The sequence below is a fragment of the Oncorhynchus mykiss genome, chromosome 4 (genome assembly GCF_013265735.2).
Source record: "Oncorhynchus mykiss isolate Arlee chromosome 4, USDA_OmykA_1.1, whole genome shotgun sequence".
NCBI classification, from domain to species: Eukaryota; Metazoa; Chordata; class Actinopteri; order Salmoniformes; family Salmonidae; genus Oncorhynchus; species Oncorhynchus mykiss.
This window is the reverse complement of record NC_048568.1, coordinates 43686769-43703083: the sequence shown is the minus strand read 5'-3', so window position 1 is coordinate 43703083 and position 16315 is coordinate 43686769.

The following is a 16315-nucleotide window of genomic DNA, read 5'->3' as shown; positions in this document are numbered from 1 at the left end:
TGAGACCGTGTCTGTGCCTCGACCTAGGTTGGGCAAAACTAAACATGGCGGTGTTCGCTTTAGCAATCTCACTGGAATAAAGACCTCCTCCATTCCTGTCATTATTGAAAGAGATTGTGGTACCTCACATCTCAAAATAGGGCTACTTAATGTTAGATCCCTTACTTCCAAGGCAGTTATAGTCAATGAACTAATCACTGATCATAATCTTGATGTGATTGGCCTGACTGAAACGTGGCTTAAGCCTGATGAATTTACTGTGTTAAATGAAGCCTCTTCTCCTGTTTACACTAGTGACCATATCCTACGTGCATCTCGCAAAGGAGGAGTTGTTGCTAACATTTTCGATAGCAAATTTCAATGTACAAAAAAATAAATGACTGTGTTTTCATCTTTTGAGCTTCTAGTCGTGAAATCTATGCAGCCTACTCAATCACTTTTTATAGCTACTGTTTACAGTCCTCCTGGGCCACATACAGCGTTCCTCACCGAGTTCCCTGAATTCCTATCGGACCTTGTAGTCATGGCAGATAATATTCAAATTTTTGGTGACTTTAATATTCACATGGAAAAGTCTACAGACCCACTCCAAATGGCTTTCAGAGCCATCATCGACTCAGAGATGCTTGTTCTATGACCCAATAAACAAAGATATCTTCTGTTGGATCTGACAATTCATCTTAATGGTTGTACAGTCGTCTCAAATAAAACTGTGAAGGACCTCGGCGTTACTCTGGACCCTGATGCAGAAAAGGTAATCCATGCTTTTGTCACTTCTAAATTAAACTACTGCAATGTTCTACTTTCCGGCTAACCGGATAAAACACTAAATAAACTTCAGTTCTTACTAAATACGGCTGCTAGAATCCTGACTAGAACCACAAGATTTGATCATATTACTCCAGTGCTAGCCTCCCTACACTGTCTTCCTGTTAAGGCAAGGGCTGATTTCAAGGTTTTACTGCTAACCTACAAAGCATTACATGGGCTTGCTCCTACCTATCTCTCTGATTTGGTCCTGCCGTACATACCTACACGTACGCTACGATCACAAGACGCAGGCCTCCTAATTGTCCCTAGAATTTCTAAGCAAACAGCTGAAGGCAGGGCTTTCTCCTATAGAGCTCAATTTTTATGGAACGGTCTGCCTACCCATGTCAGAGACGCAAACTCGGTCTCAACCTTTAAGTCTTTACTGAAGACTCATCTCTTCAGTGGGTCATATGATTGAGTGTAGTCTGGCCCAGGAGTGTGAAGGTGAACGGAAAGGCTCTGGAGCAACGAACCACCCTTGCTATACCCTACCGTTACCCCCTGCTCTCACCTAGCCCCTGACAACACCCTACCACTACCCCCTACTCTCACCTAGCCCCTGACTATACCCTACCACTACCCCCTACTCTCACCTAGCCCCTGACAACACCCTACCACTACCCCCTGCTCTTACCTAGCCCCTGACTTTACCCTACCACTACCCCCTGCTCTCACATAGCCCCTGACTATACCCTACCACTACCCCCTGCTCTCACCTAGCCTCTGACTACACCCTACCACTACCCCCTGCTCTCACCTAGCCCCTGACTACACCCTACCGTTACCCCCTGCTCTCACCTAGCCCCTGACAACACCCTACCATTACCCCCTACTCTCACCTAGCCCCTGACTATACCCTACCACTACCCCCTACTCTCTACTCTCACCTAGCCCCTGACTATACCCTACCACTACCCCTACTCTCTACTCTCACCTAGCCCCTGACTATACCCTACCACTACCCCCTACTCTCACCAGGCCCCTGACTATACCCTACCGCTACCCCCTACTCTCACCTAGCCCCTGACTATACCCTACCGCTACCCCCTACTCTCTACTCTCACCTAGCCCCTGACTATACCCTACCACTACCCCCTACTCTCTACTCTCACCTAGCCCCTGACTATACCCTACCGCTACCCCCTACTCTCACCTAGCCCCTGACTATACCCTACCTCTACCCCTACTCTCACCTAGCCCCTGACTATACCCTACCGCTACCCCCTACTCTCACCTAGCCCCTGACTATACCCTACCACACCATAAACTTCAGTTAGTGCTAAATACGGCTGCTAGAATCCTGACTAGAACCCAAAGATGTGATCATATTACTCCAGTGCTAGCCTCTCTACACTGGCTTCCTGTTAAGGCAAGGTCTGATTTCAATGTTTTACTGCTAACCTACAAAGCATTACATGGGCTTGCTCCTACCTATATCTCTGATTTGGTCCTGCCGTACATACCTACACGTACGCTACGGTCACAAGACGCAGGCCTCCTAATTGTCCCTAGAATTTCTAAGCAAACAGCTGGAGGCAGGGCTTTCTCCTATAGAGCTCCATTTTTATGGAACGGTCTGCCTACCCATGTCAGAGACGCAAACTCGGTCTCAACCTTTAAGTCTCTACTGAAGACTCATCTCTTCAGTGGGTCATATGATTGAGTGTAGTCTGGCCCAGGAGTGGGAGGGTGAACGGAAAGGCTCTGGAGCAACGAACCGCCCTTGCTGTCTCTGCCTGGCCGGTTCCCCTCTTTCCACTGGGATTCTCTGCCTCTAACCCTATTACAGGGGCTGAGTCACTGGCTTACTGGGGCTCTCTCATGCCGTCCCTGGAGGGGGTGCGTCACCTGAGTGGGTTGAGTCACTGATGTGGTCATCCTGTCTGGGTTGGCCCTCCCCCCTTGGGTTGTGCCGTGGCGGAGGTCTTTGTGGGCTATACTCAGCCTTGTCTCAGGATGGTAAGTTGGTGGTTGAAGATATCCCTCTAGTGGTGTGGGGGCTGTGCTTTGGCAAAGTGGGTGGGGTTATATCCTTCCTGTTTGGCCCTGTCTGGGGGTGTCCTCGGAATGGGCCACAGTGTCTCCTGACCCCTCCTGTCTCAGCCTCCAGTATTTATGCTGCAGTAGTAGTTTATGTGTCAGGGGGCTAGGGTCAGTTTGTTATATCTGGAGTACTTCTCCTGTCCTATTCGGTGTCCTGTGTGAATCTAGGTGTGCGTTCTCTAATTCTCTCCTTCTCTCTTTCTCTCTCTCGGAGGACCTGAGCCCTAGGACCATGCCCCAGGACTACCTGACATGATGACTCCTTGCTGTCCCCAGTCCACCTGGCTGTGCTCCTGCTCCAGTTTCAACTGTTCTGCCTTAATATTATTCGACCATGCTGGTATTTCATGAACATTTGAACATCTTGACCATGTTTTGTTATAATCTCCACCCGGCACAGCCAGAAGAGGACTGGCCACCCCACATAGCCTGGTTCCTCTCTAGGTTTCTTCCTAGGTTTTGGCCTTTCTAGGGAGTTTTTCCTAGCCACCGTGCTTCTACACCTGCATTGCTTGCTGTTTGGGCTTTTAGGCTGGGTTTCTGTACAGCACTTTGAGATATCAGCTGATGTACGAAGGGCTATATAAATACATTTGATTTGATTTGATTTGATTTACCACTACCCCCTACTCTCACCTAGCCCCTGACTATACCCTACCGCTACCCCCTACTTTCACCTAGCCCCTGACTATACCCTACCGCTACCCCCTACTCTCTACTCTCACCTAGCCCCTGACTATACCCTACCACTACCCCCTACTCTCACCTAGCCCTTCACTGTTAAACCACTGAGCCCCAAGTTTCCGTCATGACCTGTTGTGTGTATTAGATTAATGAGTTGAAGACGGAGCATGTCTCACACCTGCAGCATCACCCTGGAGCTCTCCACCATGATGGCCTACATCTCGGTCAATGCCTCCCGTCGCCCCTCAGAGGGGGGGGGGGGGGGGGGGGGGGGGTTCAACCCCTCAGTTAGAGGACACACACTGTCGCTGCGTCTCAATAGTCTATTATCTTCTGCCAACAGGTCCTTTTTATTGAGGACAACACTCTGCTGGTTAGCAGTTGAGATCATCCAATCTAGAATGATTATTTGGATGTTTTTTGTTTTCATGAGCTGCACTGAAACACATTCTAATTAACTCTGTTGATATGACAATTACAAGAGTTACAGTTGTGTCAGTCGGTGTGAATAAAATGTATTATTTAATATCTTGTACGTTTACCTTATTTATGTTATTATAACTTTATCCTGTTGTGTTGGGATCAGACCACAGAGCCTGTTTTAGGATCAGGCCATAGAGCCTGTAGGGATTAGACCCCAGAGCCTGTGTTGGGATCAGGCCCCGGAGCCTGTATGGACCAGGCCCCAGAGCCTATAGGGATCAGACCCCAGAGCCTTTAGTGATCTGACCCCAGAGCCTGTAGGGATCAGACCCCGGAGTCTGTAGGGATTAGACCCCAGAGCCTGTATGGATCAGACCCCAGAGCCTGTAGGGATCAGACCACAGATCCTGCATGGATCAGGCCCCAGTGCCTGTGTTGGGATCAGGCCCCAGAGCATGTGTTGGGATCTGAGTAGGTTAGACCAATAGAAGGAGTACATTCGACTTTTGTTCTTTGAGAATAATATAAGTATGTTTATTAAAGTATCTCAGTTTTTACCCTCTCCAGTAGGTGGCGGCAATACACCTTTTTTTGGATGTAATCCGCCAATAAAAACTTGAAGAAGATACAGAAGAAGAAGAAGATACAGAAGATACAGAAGATACAGAAGATACAGAAGATACAGAAGATACAGAAGATACAGAAGAAGAAGCAGCCTCACCCTCACCTTCATTCTAATAGATGGATGTCAATGTTAGCATGTACACCCTCCCTTTCCACATACCTCCCATCTGCTGCAGCTTCTTGCACAATTGCGAGGCTGATTTAGCTAGACACACTTATGTGAAACACAGACAGGTTTCTAAACGAGATACAAGATGGAATCCATGTTTGGGTTTGATTAGGAAGGGTGTGGTAGCGTCAGACTATGCACTTTCCATCGGAACCGTCTACGGGATTTATCTGTGGTCTTGGGAAAAGTGTTGTCACAGCAACGGGTCTGTGGTTGGTTAAATGATATACAACTAGACACCTGGGCTAGTTAGGCCTGCTGCAATTATGCACTTTAGTTGGTTCCTTGTGCTTGTAGCTAGGCTTTGTGTGTGTGTGTGATTTAAATAGATGTTACATTTAACTTCTACTTAGTTCGGCCTATCTCGTTATTAGGCCTTGTCAAGTCACTGATCTAAGATGATGTAACGTGAAAAACATTTTATAGATAAAAAAGAATATGTCTTTGTTGCTATTTAGATTTATTACGATTAGTGTTTAGGATGATTGCTAACAATCATATTTAGGGCTAGGCCCAGATGCCGTAAGTATGGCCAGGTGACTAGGCCTAACTTGGATCACATAAGTTTAAAAAACGCTGACACTGTCCTAACTCAAGGAGAGTGTTGTTGACACGTGAAATCCTGCTGATTCCCTACTTAAAGTCTCCCTGCCAATACTGCACTTTATGGTAGTAGTGTTTGACACCCCGTAGTGGGAATTGGCTACGTTGCTGGTTACTTTGGATGTGTCCTAAATGGTACCCTATTCTCCATTTGGTCAACTGTAGTGCACTATATAGGGAATAGGGCTCTGGTCTAAAGTAGTGCACTATATAGGGAATAGGGCTCTGGTCTAAAGTAGTGCACTATATAGGGAATAGGGCTCTGGTCTAAAGTAGTGCACTATATAGGGAATAGAGCTCTGGTCTAAAGTAGTGCACTATATAGGGAATAGGGCTCTGGTCAACAGTAGTGTTCTATATAGGGAATAGGGCTCTGGTCTAAAGTAGTGAACTACTTAAGGAATAGGGCTCTGGTCTAAAGTAGTGCACTATATAGGGAATAGGGCTCTGGTCAACAGTAGTGTTCTATATAGGGAATAGGGCTCTGGTCTAAAGTAGTGTACTATATAGGGAATAGGGCTCTGGTCTAAAGTAGTGTACTATATAGGGAATAGGGCTCTGGTCTAAAGTAGTGTACTATATAGGGAATAGGGCTCTGGTCTAAAGTAGTGAACTATATAGGGAATAGAGCTCTGGTCTAAAGTAGTGCACTATATAGGGAATAGGGCTCTGGTCAACAGTAGTGTTCTATATAGGGAATAGGGCTCTGGTCTAAAGTAGTGCACTATATAGGGAATAGGGGCTCTGGTCTAAAGTAGTGCACTATATAAGGAATAGGGTTCTATAGGGCTCTGGTCAAAAGTAGTGTACTATATAGGGAATAGGGTTCCATAGGGCTCTGGTCTAAAGTAGTGTACTATATAGGGAATAGGGTTCCATAGAGCCCTGGTCAAAAGTAGTGAACTATATAGGGAATAGGGTTCCATAGGGCTCTGGTCAACAGTAGTGCACTACCGTAGACCCATAGAGCCCTGGTCAACAGTAGTGCACTATGAAGGGAATAGGGTGCCATAGAGCTCTGGTCAACAGTAGTGTACTATATAGGGAATAGGGTGCCATAGAGCCCTGGTCAACAGTAGTGCACTATATATAGGGAATAGGGTACCATAGAGCCCTGGTCAACAGTAGTGCACTATATAGGGAATAGGGTGCCATAGAGCCCTGGTCAACATTAGTACACTATCTAGGGAATAGGGTGCCATTTGAAAAGGCAGGGTTTTGTGTTTTGTTGTCCGTTGTCGCCTAGAGAGCAGTGTGGATTGATAACATATGGAAACGTTTTGCTTTGTGCCAACCCACGTGGTTAGAAAAGCTATGTCTGGCGTTGAGGACAGGTTATAGAGGAGGGGTCGGTGGTGGAGGAGCAGAACGTTGGATGAGGAAATGTTGTTATCAATGAGAGAATCCACAGCTGGCTATAATATGGAGTGAGATTCATTTCTTTATTCTGTAAATATGTCTAGCACGATCCGAACGTATATATTAAAAATAAATCATAAATAAAACTCTGATTTGTCAAAATATTAAAATATTTTGTAAATAAAACCATAATCCGTCAAAATAAAAACAATTATGAAAAATATTTCACAAATTAAACCATAATCCGTCAATATGCTGAAATTTTGTGATTATTTTTATTTTTTTTTACAAGTCACAAACTAACATTCAACCTAGCTCACAAATAAAACTACAATGAGAAGAAATGTAGAACGATTTCTGAGCAAATGTTCAGAAATCCCTAACATTTACAACTGTGAAATGTGCTTGTGAATCTGTATTCTGTGTTTACAACCATTGTTTTCTTGTCTTGCCTCTCTCTCCATTTATTGGGATAATCTTTGTGTCAAGTAAAGCGCAGAATGAAGCAGTGTCTCATTCATATATATTTTTTTGGGGGGTAGAATGCTTTCTATCTAGAATAGCTAGCTAATAAAATAATAACTTCATGAAATGTGAGTAAATGTGAGTAAAAAAGCTTATTTATTCAACAATTTATGTTAATTAAAAGGTTAAACAAATGACATTCATATGAATGTCACGTTTGACCATTGGGGCATGCAACCAGAGGTTAGAGTTTTAGTGAGGTCCCCTCCAGGAAATTATTTGAAAGTTGAAACTCATTTACTGAATTTCTCCATGCCATTTGGAGAACAAGAAAACGACAAGAGAAAATACCCCCAGCCATTATCACCTTGACCGCTGTAGGTTCAGTCACACCAGTCCATCTACAAACACATTAGCCTATTAGCTACACAGCTGTCATGTTATACCCAGAAAGAGGGTATAAATATGTGAACTGATTCACACTGACACGTAGCATCAGTGATGGTTCAGTCAATTGTGAAGATAAATTGCATAAAATCATAAACTCTTTACGTACCTCTTTTCTCAAATGACATAGTATTCACATATGTATTCCTAGGCATTAGTAATCAAGCTCGGCACAATCAGACGTCAATAGTGCACACAGACTTTCGTATTATCACTTTCACATGAATTATTTTGAACATGACTTCCAATTCTGTTAATATAAGCGATGCTGTGGTGAAAACAAAAGGTGGGTATACTATAATCTATAAACTATAATCTATAAACTATAATCTATAATCTATAAACTATAAACTATAATCTATAATCTATAATCTATAATCTATAAACTATAAACTATAAACTATAATCTATAATCTATAATCTATAATCTATAATCTATAAACTATAATCTATAATCTATAAACTATAATCTATAATCTATAAACTATAATCTATAATCTATAAACTATAATCTATAATCTATAAACTATAATCTATAATCTATAAACTATAATCTATAATCTATAAACTATAAACTATAAACTATAATCTATAATCTATAATCTATAATCTATAAACTATAATCTATAATCTATAAACTATAATCTATAATCTATAAACTATAAACTATAATCTATAAACTATAATCTATAAACTATAATCTATAATCTATAATCTATAAACTATAATCTATAATCTATAATCTATAAACTATAATCTATAATCTATAAACTATAATCTATAATCTATAATCTATAAACTATAATCTATAAACTATAATCTATAAACTATAAACTATAATCTATAATCTATAATCTATAAACTATAAACTATAATCTATAAACTATTATCTATAATCTATAATCTATAAACTATAATCTATAATCTATAAACTATAAACTATAATCTATAATCTATAATCTATAAACTATAATCTATAAACTATAATCTATAAACTATAATCTATAAACTATAAACTATAATCTATAAACTATAAACTATAAACTATAATCTATAATCTATAATCTATAAACTATAAACTATAATCTATAATCTATAAACTATAAACTATAAACTATAATCTATAAACTATAAACTATAAACCAAAATCTATAAACTATAAACTATAATCTATAAACTATAATCTATAAACTATAATCTATAAACTATAATCTATAATCTATAATCTATAAACTCTAAACTATAATCTATAAACTATAAACTATAATCTATAAACTATAAACTATAACATTCACTTGGCAATCGGGATAAGATGAACAACCACCGATATAAACAAAAACGTTTAGACATTTTTAGACCTGTACTGTTTGCATTTTGATGAAGGAAAGATGTTCATATATAAAACATATATACTTTTTTTTTTAAGTTCTTAACTTGTTTAATAAGATTAGCACAGATTTCTTTAAGGGGACCCCACATGGGGCCCCGACCCCACATGGGGCCCCGACCCCACATGGGGCCCCGACCCCAAGTTTGGGAACCACTGTACTAATCTCTCTTTCTGATTTGCTTCTTCTTCTCTCTCTGTCTCCTCTGCTTCCTCCTGCGTTGCAGCCTGCCTCAGCCTCACCACTCATCACTGTCTGTCTCAATACTTGTCACGTTCGCTGGAATGACGCAGCGTACTTCGAGTTCCACATACTTTTAATGAATAAAGTGAAACTTAAGCAAATACAAAACAAATAAAGGAACCGTGACGTCAATGCAGTGGCAACAGGCAACTAAACATAACACGTGTAAATTATGAAGATCCTCTTAAACCTCTCCTCTTAAAATCCTGAATTGGTGATCTGGCTAGCCAGCTACCTAACGAGAAATATTGCAAAAAATATTTTAAATTCAGTTTTCATCCAGGGACTAAACGAAGCAATTGATTGGTTCGGCAGGACGAAGTGTGTGGCGTTAAGAAATTGTAACATTATCTGATTTTTAAAAACGTTATAAATTCAGTTCGCTTTTTTATGCTCCGTGTAGGCTGCGTGCTAACTAGTCATGTCATTTGTTGTGCATCCTTAGCTATATTTATTATATGTTGTTGTGTCCTAGTCAATACGTGCATTCCGTATCCGATTACTGTCAATTCAATCTCTCTCCGTGTGTTGATGTAACAGTATAACTTTAGACCATCCCCTCGCCCATACCCGGGCGCGAACCAGGGACCCTCTGCACACATCAACAACAGTCACCCACCGAAGCATCGTTACCCATCGCTCCACAAAAGCCGCGGCCCTTGCAGAGCAAAGGGGAACTACTACTTCAAGGTCTCAGAGCAAGTGACGTCACCGATTGAAACGCTATTTAGCGCGCACCACCGCTAACTAAGCTAGCCGTTTCACATCCGTTACATTGAGGGGCAGAGAAATGTCAAAAGTTAAATTAAAGGCTAAGTTATTCTACTCATACTGTAAAGACCTTAATCAGTAAACATGATTAACCTGACAATAATAAATGCGAGGGTTTAATCGTGTAACAATGCGTAGTCCACGTTTGATTATGGTTCAAGATTGTCTGATAATTGTTTATTAAGAAGAAAATGTTTTAAAATGAAATGACCAAATAAAAGTAAGTTTGTGATGAAGCTTATGAATATTTAAAACTGTTTAATGATGGAACATTGAAGTGCACACACACACACACACACACACACACACACACACACACACACACACACACACACACACACACACACACACACACACACACACACACACACACACACACACACACACACACACACACACACACACACACATTCCTCGCGCCTCCTTTTTTTATTGAGTTGACTGCTGTTTCTAAGTTTGATAAAATAGCTTAATAACATGTTATTTCAAATGTCTTGTTTTGTGTAACAAGTGGTGCCCAATAAACATCATATTGTTATTATGTTCCCACAGAGTTGTCCATACTGACTCAACGTATGAACCATGACCCCGCTTGGCCGCTTCTACCACTGACCAGCTGCTTTTGGAGCAGCTCTCCACTAGTCAAGCGTCCGTTTCTTTCAGGCCCTTCCTGAGTTGTTTGATGTGACTGCTGACTCGGCCAGGGACCAGGGACCTATAGCAAACGCTTCCCGAACTCGGTCCTGGGGACCCCAAGGTGTGGACATTTTGTGGAGGGGTTTAATCTCTAGCATGACTACACAGCTGATTCAATTAATCAATTTGTAATCAAGCTTTGATTATTTGAATAAACTGTGTGATGTACCACGTTCCAAGTCGCTTAGGTCACTGGTTTTGCCCATTCTAACGTTCAATCAGTAACTGAATGCCTTGATGCCTGTCTGCCTGGTTAATATAGCAAGGCAAGGCCACATGACTCACTGTCTGTAGGAGCGATACATTTTCATGAAAGGTTGGTGTACCTAATAAATTGTCTGGTGAATGTATATCACCGGTAGTAGCCTACAGTTACCGTTAATTCCCATCATTTACAGTTGAAGTCGGAAGTTTACATACACCGGAGCCAAATACATTTAAACTCAGTTTTTCACAATTCCTGACATTTAATCTTTGTAAAAAATCCCTGTATTAGGTCAGTTAGGATCACCACTTTATTTTAAGAATGTGAAATGTCAGAATAATGGTAGAGGGAATGATTTATTTAAGCTTTATTTCTTTCATCACATTCCCAGTGGGTCAGAAGTTTACATACACTCAATTAGTATTTGGTAGCATTGCCTTCAAAATGTTTAACTTGGGTCAAACATTTCGGGTAGCCTTCCACAAGCTTCCCACAATAAATTGGGTGAATTTTGGCCCATTCCTCCTGACAGAGCTGGTATAACCGAGTCAGGTTTGTAGGCCTCCTTGCTCGCACACACTTTTTCAGTTCTGCCCACAAATGTTCCATAGGATTGAGGTCAGGGCTTTGTTATGGCCACTCCAATACCTTGACTCTGTTGTCCTTTAGCCATTTTGCCACAACTTTGGAAGTATGCTTGAGGTCATTGTCCATTTGGAAGACCCATTTGTGACCAAGCTGTAACTTCCTGACTGATGTCTTGAGATTTTGCTTCAATATATCCACATCATTTCCCCCCCTCATGAAGCCATCTATTTTGTGAAGTGCACCAGTCCCTTCTGCAGCAAAGCACCCCCACATGATGCTGCCACCCCTGTGCTTCACGGTTGGGATGTCGTTCTTCGCCTTGCAAGCCTCCACCTTTTTCCTCCAAACATAACGATGGTCATTATGGCCGAACAGTTCAATTTTTGTTTCATCAGACCAGAGGACATTTCTCTGGGTGGCTTTTTTATGGCGGTTTTGGAGCAGTGGCTTCTTCCTTGCTGAGGGGCCTTTCAGGTTATATCAATATAGGACTCATTTTACTGTGGCGATAGATACTTTTGTACCTGTTTCCTAGAGCATCTTCACAGGTCCTTTACTGTTGTTCTGGGATTGATTTGTACTTTTCACACCAAAGTACGTTTATCTCTAGGAGACAGAATGCGTCTCCTTCCTGAGTGGTATGACGGCTGCGTGGTCCCATGGTGTTTATACTTGCGTACTATTGTTTGTACAGATGAACGTGGTTCCTTAAGGCATTTGGAAATTGCTCCCAAGGATAAACCAGACTTGTGGAGGTCTACAGTTTGTTTTCTGAGGTCTTGGCTGATTTCTTTTGATTTTCCCATGATGTCAAAGAGGCACAGAGTTTGAAGGTAGGCCTTGAAGTACATCCACAGATACACCTCCAATTGACTCAAATTATGTCAATTAGCCCATCAGAAGCTTCTAAAACCATGACATAATTTTCTGAAATTTTCCAAGCTGTTTAAAGGCATAGTCAACATAGTGTATGTAAACTTCTGACCCACTGGTAATACAGTGAATTAAAAGTGAAATAATTTGTCTGTAAACAACTGTTTGAAAAATTACACGTGTCATGCACAAAGTAGATCCCACTAACCCACTTTCCCAAAACTATAGTTTGTTAACAAGAAATGTGTAGCGTGGTTGAAAAACGAGTTTTAACCTCTCCAACATAAGTGTATGTTAACTTCCTACTTCAACTGTACGCTGATGACTCTACAATGTTCAGCGCATCATCGGAATGTAATGAGCTAACAGATGTCCTGAGCAGTGAACTAAGAATGGTGTCTGAGTGGGTTGATATGAACAAATTGGTGTTGAACATTTCTAAAAAAAAAACAATCTATGTGTTGTGTTTGGTTCAAGATATATGCTTGCTGATGATCCCCAATTGAATTTGTCGATGAATAGAACGCATGTAGAGCAACTGAAAAAAAACGAAACAGCTTTATCACGGTCAGAACACATAGATAATAGTGTTATTAAGATGGGCAAGGGGAATTGCTGTTACAATAAAATGTTCATAGTGTGTAACATCTAGCACACTGAATCAGGTGATTCAATCCCTGGTCCTACCTATCCATCTAGCACACTGAATCAGGTGATTCAATCCCTGGTCCTACCTATCCATCTAGCACACTGAATCTGATGATTCAAATCAAATCAAATCAAATGTATTTGTAAAGCCCTTCGTACAACAGTTGATATCTCAAAGTGCTGTACAGAAACACAGCCTAAAACCCCAAACAGCAAGCAATGCAGGTGTAGAAGCATGGTGGCTAGGAAAAACTCCATAGAAAGGCCAAAACCTAGGAAGAAACCTAGAGAGGAACCAGGCTATGTGGGGTGGCCAGTCCTCTTCTGGCTGTGCCGGGTGGAGATTATAACAGAACATGGCCAAGATGTTCAAATGTCAGTAAATGACCAGCATGGTCAAATAATAATAATCACAGGCAGAACAGTTGAAACTGGAGCAACAGCACAGCCAGGTGGACTGGGGACAGCAAGGAGTCATCATGTCAGGTAGTCCTGAGGCATGGTCCTAGGGCTCAGGTCCTCCGAGAGAGAGAAAGAAAGAGAGAAAGAGAGAATTAGAGAGAGCATACTTAAATTCACACAGGACACCGGATAGGACAGGAGAAGTACTCCAGATATAACAAACTGACCCTAGCCCCCCGACACATAAACTGCAGCATAAATACTGGAGGCTGAGACAGGAGGGGTCAGGAGACACTGTGGCCCCATCCGATGACACCCCCGGACAGGGCCAAACAGGAAGGATATAACCCCACCCACTTTGCCAAAGCACAGCCCCCACACCACTAGAGGGATATCTTCAACCACCAACTTACCATCCTGAGACAAGGCCGAGTATAGCCCACAAAGATCTCTGCCATGGCACAACCCAAAGATTAAATCCCTGGTCCTATCACACTTAGAGAACTGTCCCTTGTCCTATTACACTTAGAGTACTGTCCAGTTATATGGTCAATCCCTGGTCCTATCACACTTAGAGTACTGCCCAGTTATATGGTCAATCCCTGGTCATATCACACTTAGGGTACTGTCCAGTTATACGGTCAATCTCGGGTCCCATCACACTTAGAGTACTGTCCCTGGTCCTATCACACTTAGAGTACTGCCCCTGGTCCTATCACACTTAGAGTACTGTCCCTGGTGCTATCACACTTAGAGTACTGTCCCTGGTCCTATCACACTTAGAGTACTGTCCCTGGTCCTATCACACTTAGAGTACTGCCCCTGGTCCTATCACACATAGAGTACTGTCCCTGGTCCTATCACACTTAGAGTACTGTCTAGTTATATGGTCAATCCCTGGTCCTATCACACTTAGAGCACTGTCCCTGGTCCTATCACACTTAGAGTACTGTCCAGTTATATGGTCAATCCCTGGTCCTATCACACTTAGAGTACTGTCCCTGGTCCTATCACACTTAGAGTACTGTCCCTGGTCCTATCACACTTAGAGTACTGTCCCTGGTCCTGTCACACTTAGAGTACTGTCCCTGGTCCTATCACACTTAGAGTACTGCCCCTGGTCCTATCACACTTAGAGTACTGTCCCTGGTCCTATCACACTTAAAGTACTGTCTAGTTATATGGTCAATCCCTGGTCCTATCACACTTAGAGCACTGTCCCTGGTCCTATCACACTTAGAGTACTGTCCAGTTATACGGTCAATCTCGGGTCCCATCACACTTAGAGTACTGTCCCTGGTGCTATCACACTTAGTGTACTGTCCCTGGTCCTATCACACTTAGAGTACTGCCCCTGGTCCTATCACACTTAGAGTACTGTCCCTGGTGCTATCACACTTAGAGTACTGTCCCTGGTCCTATCACACTTAGAGTACTGTCCCTGGTCCTATCACACTTAGAGTACTGCCCCTGGTCCTATCACACTTAGAGTACTGTCCCTGGTCCTATCACACTTAGAGTACTGTCTAGTTATATGGTCAATCCCTGGTCCTATCACACTTAGAGCACTGTCCCTGGTCCTATCACACTTAGAGTACTGTCCAGTTATATGGTCAATCCCTGGTCCTATCACACTTAGAGTACTGTCCCTGGTCCTATCACACTTAGTGTACTGTCCCTGGTCCTGTCACACTTAGAGTACTGTCCCTGGTCCTATCACACTTAGAGTACTGTCCAGTTATACGGTCAACCCCTGGTCCTATTACACTTAGAGTACTGTCCAGTTATATGGTCAATCCCTGGTCCTATCACACTTAGAGTACTGTCCAGTTATATGCTCAATCCCTGGTCCTATCACACTTAGAGTACTGTCCCTGGTCCTATCACACTTAGAGTACTGTCCCTGGTCCTATCACACTTAGAGTACTGTCCCTGGTCCTATCACACTTAGAGTACTGTCCAGTTATATGGTCAATCTCTGGTCCTATCACACTCAGAGTACTGTCCCTGGTCCTATCACACTTAGAGTACTGTCCCTGGTCCTATCACACTTAGAGTACTGTCTCTGGTCCTATCACACTTAGAGTACTGTCCCTGGTCCTATCACACTTAGAGTACTGTCCAGTTATATGGTCAATCCCTCAAAACAGGGCTGCCAGATGACCTTCATCACTCTATAGGTATAAATATTATACATCAGAATCTCTCATGGTTTCACGTTAAAAATAAAAACTCCATCCAGTCTTCTGATTGTCTTTAGGAATGTTAAATAAAAAATAAAAAACACAGGCCAGTTAGTACATACTAGCAACACACATAACCACCAAGACAACCCAAGCCAAGGACAAATTGCCTTAAATCTACAGTTTTGTATAGAGCCATAGCTGAATGGAACTCTTTACCAATCCATATTTCTCAGGCAAAACGTAAATCCACCTTCAAGAAGAAAAATAAAGAACATCTAATGTGATAGACCATGTGACTGGACAGGAAATAGAAAGAACATCTAGTGTGATAGACCATATGACTGGACAGGAAATAGAAAGAACATCTAATGTGATAGACCATATGACTGGACAGGAAATAGAAAGAACATCTAATGAGATAGACCATATGACTGGACAGGAAATAGAAAGAACATCTAATGTGATAGACCATATGACTGGACAGGAAATAGAAAGAACATCTAATGTGATAGACCATATGACTGGACAGGAAATAGAAAGAAAATCTAATGAGATAGACCATATGACTGGACAGGAAATAGAAAGAACATCTAATGAGATAGACCATATGACTGGACAGGAAATAGAAATAACATCTAATGAGATAGACCATATGACTGGACAGGAAATAGAAAGAACATCTAAT